At 42.2% G+C, this 4,051-nt stretch overlaps 1 pseudogene across 1 annotated transcript in view; it reads left to right on the top strand.

Annotated features, from left to right (window-relative positions):
- Positions 1 to 4,051, top strand: part of LOC148147467 (protocadherin alpha-C2-like) — an 87,500-nt pseudogene that overhangs the window by 39,972 nt on the left and 43,477 nt on the right. The window lies entirely within an intron of this gene.

Below are 4,051 nucleotides of genomic sequence, written 5' to 3'. Positions count from 1 at the left end.
TTACAACCACAATGTCCCTTATCTGTAATGCAGACCGACCACCGTTTTGGAGAGTTGTTAATTGTATCTACCAATAAATTCCTGCTGGCTTAGGTTTGCTGCTGATTCTTTCAGCAGCCAACTATTTTGCTCTTCTGTTAAACGAACTGAAAATGGAAGAACTGTTATTTTGCTTACAGAGAGTCTGAACAAACGTGGCGACACTTTATAATAAGACTGGGTTATTTAACGCAGTAGAGATTGTTTTCATCTAATAATCAAAAATAATGAATTCAGACTTTGGGCTCTCATGAGTTTGACTGCTTCGTGGCACACAAATTTAGGCAGTCAGGAACTGAAGTACACAGCACTTCAAAAGCCTAATCTGAGAAAAGTCGTGGAACATTTTTTTCAAATTCCACGATACACAATCTTAAGCTTGTCAGACGAAAATTTCGATGGTACCCAATTGTCCCTACACGTGTGTTGGGTTGCTTCTGTCGTCGAGGACTCAGGAATAAAGCTGTGCATCATGGAATTTGAAAAGAAAATAGTTCCACGATTTATCTCACCACGGAGATAGGGCCATTGCTGAAGTAGCTGAAGGTCGGTATTGACCACTGCGGCGATGAACTCCTGCTGTTTTTTTTTTCCGGGTGAAAATCTTTGACGCATTTCATTTAACTTTGTTCCAGCTTTCACTGAATTTCACTTGAGGATCTCTTTTGCCTAATCGCGACTGTTTTCAATATCCATAGACCTTCTTAGTTCTATATTCGGAAAATGCAGCATTGCTATCAATCAGGGCAGTTTATTTATCTCACCTTTTGAATGACGATGCTCGGCCAGATTTGAACGTCTTTTTTAAAGATTTGCAGAGGGAGTGAGGCTTGCAGAATCCTCACTCTGTACCACGCACAGATTTGCTAATGAGCAACTGTTGGTTAGTACTCCGACTGATGACAGATTCCATTACCCTGATCCTGGATTAGAGGAAGACCAACAGCGTCGTAGTTGACTGAGTTGTGCACCTTGTTTGAACAGAGCCCATCGAGACAACCTTTGAGATAGATGTTAGCACTGTAGATTGTCTAAGGAAACTCAGGTTAGGGTGCTTATTATTTAAACGAAATGTCGATATCTTGCACGCCACCTGGGAGTTTTGTCTCGTGCAAAATTGGTCGCATGTCCAGTGTGCAGTTTTATTACGTGGTGTCACACAGAGAGAATACAATGCGAAAACTACTGGCCTGGACAGTAGTAGGGAGTTGAGCAAGATAAATTAGCAAACTTTAACTACTTACTGAATGGTTTTCAGGCTGCTCATCGTGGAGAATGAAAAACAAACGAAATCAAGAGAAATATTTCACTTAAATATCGCACCTTCATTGTTCAAGGTTTCTCAAGTCCTTTAGAGCCAAACACAGTTTTGTTCATTCGGGAGACATTTATTCCTCGTCCCTAGTTGCCCTTGAAAAGGCGGTGGTGAACTACCTTCTTGATCTGCTGCAGTCTATGCACTGTAGGTAGGCTCACAATATCATTAAGAACAGAATTTCGTGATTTTGACCCAACGACTGTGTTTGGCGACATATTTCCAAATCAGGAATGTGAGAACCTTGGACGAAAAATTGCAGGCCGTCGTGTTTCCATGTATCTGCTGTCCTGTCCTATTTGATGGAAGTGGGCGTGGGCTTGGAAGAAGCTGTATAAGGATCTAAGGCGAATTTCTGACGAATAATTGAAGTTTCAAAGCAGGAAACATTGTAGTGAATTTGTGCCTACTCAGGTGTCAAAACTACCCATAACGATAATGGGCAGAGTGTTGCGTGCATGTGGTGCTGATTGATTAATTGACCACCACTATATAAGGTTGCATTTGGCTTGATTTATTTCAGAGCGGGGGTGGAGGGAAGCAGTTTTGTTGAAGAGCTAAACTTTCTTGCCGTTTAGCAAACACTTCACGTTTTGAGCTTCACCATGCTTATAGCTCGTTAGAAGTCTGCTAATGCAACTGGTAGATTTACGCAGAGAACATATCAATTCAAGTTTTGTAATCTGTATTAATGGTAATATATAGACTTGAGAAATTTATTGGGCGTACAGATTGTGAAGCTACATATTGTGCTATTTTAAATATTTCGTGCTGCTGTCCCATGTAATCAAATGGGTATTCATACTTTCATTCATCGAACTTGGTTAAGAGTGGAAGGCAAACAGCTCAAATGATGCACTGCACTAGGCACGCGATTTAATTTTGGCTGGCCAATTGAGTCAACTTCAATGGGACGGTAATCCAAGACAGAGGACGGGAAAATTTCTGGCGGCAACAAGCTGCTCCTTTTTTGAGGTATTTTAGGTGTTGGAGGTGATTTCCTCAATTTCCAGGAACAGCAATTACTGTTTTATATGCTGTTGCATTGTTTCGGAATTTCGGAGAAAAAAAGGCAAAACAACAGCACTTTTAAAAGGCAGAAGAACCGACAAAGACAGCACATGGTGAGGTCCGTGCAGGAAGAGAGAGAGAGAGAAAGAAAGAAACCAACAGTGCTAACTGACACAGCAGTGAACCAGCGCAGTTACTGCCTTTGATATTTGAATTCATGTATTGCTGGACATCGGAGTGCATCTGCGAAAATTAACAAACAGTAAAATTCACAACTAATCTTGGAGGAACCTGTTTGGGAGAGAAACAGACAAGTGAATATTTTTAAGTGTGGCCTACAGAACATCTGCAGCAGTGAGTGGAGTCGGTTCTTACTTGATTATATGTTTATTGAAATATGTCTCTTGGTTAAACTTAAAATATAAGCCACAAGTATTAAGTTAACCTGGAACAGTATTTTAGGTAAAAACAAGGACTGCAGATGCTGGAAACCAGAGTCTAGATTAGAGTGGTGCTGGAAAAGCACAGCAGGTCAGGCAGCATCCGAGAAACAGGAAAATGGACTTTTCGGGCAAAAGCCCGATGAAGGGCTTTTGCCCGAAACGTCGATTTTCCTGCTTCTCGGCTGCTGCCTGACCTGCTGTGCTTTTCCAGCACCACACTAATCTAGACTCTGGAACAGTATTTTGTCGAGGAATAAGACAGTGCTTTTTACTGGGTCTGTAAATTGGAAGAAGCAAAATTAGCCTTTAGTAGGATGATATGCTTTTCTTGCCAGATGTGGAAGTTTAGGGAGAATTTATCTGTTGCTGAGAATTATATCTGCAATAAATGCCGTTGTTTGAGAATCATATCAGATTGAATGTTGAGTTGGAGGGACAGTTAGAAGCAAAGAGGAATTTACAAGAGCAGGGCGATGTGATGAATGGGAATTATAGGAAGGGAAAAAGTTGCAAATACGGTCACATAGATGGTTTAACTCGAGGAAAGGTAAGAGAGGTAGGCAGGTAGTGCAGGAGTCCTCTGTAGCTATTCCCATTTCAAATGAGTATGTTGTTTTAGAAAATGTAGGGGGTAATGGATTCTCAGGGGAATGTAGCACGATCAGCCAGGTTTCTGGTATCCTGACTGGCTCTATTACAATGAGGGTTACGCCGGGTTCCAAGAGATCAATTGTGTTAGGGGACTCTTGCCTGAGGGACAGACGAAAGCTTCTGTGGCCAGTAGTGAAAAACCAGAATGTTGCCTTGCCTTCCTGGTGCCAGGATCAAGGATGTCTCAGAGAGGGTGCAGGATGTTCTCATCCTGCTGGAGAGGGACCCGCAGGAGGTCGTTGTACACATCGGGATCAATGACCTAGGAAGGCAAAAGGCTGAGATTCTGAAGGGAGAACATAGAGAGGTGGACAATAATTTAAAAAGGAAATCCGCGAGAGTAGTAATATCTGGATAATGATGCTGCGAGCTACTGAGGGCAGGAGTAGGAGGATAGAACAGATGAATGCATGGCCGAGGAGCTGGTGTATGGGAGAAGGATTCACATTATTGGATCATTGGAATCTCTTCTGGGTTCGAAGTGACCTGTACAAGGCGGAAGAATTGCACCTGAATTGCAACAGGACTAATATACTGGCTGAGAGATTTGCTAGAGCTGCTGAGGAGGATTTACAGTATTAACGTGGTGGGT

The sequence above is a fragment of the Chiloscyllium plagiosum genome, unplaced genomic scaffold, assembly GCF_037043375.1.
Source record: "Chiloscyllium plagiosum isolate Xiang-an unplaced genomic scaffold, Cpla_swu_hap1 HiC_scaffold_16, whole genome shotgun sequence".
Classification (NCBI taxonomy): Eukaryota; Metazoa; Chordata; class Chondrichthyes; order Orectolobiformes; family Hemiscylliidae; genus Chiloscyllium; species Chiloscyllium plagiosum.
This window is presented reverse-complemented; position numbering and strand designations above follow the sequence as displayed.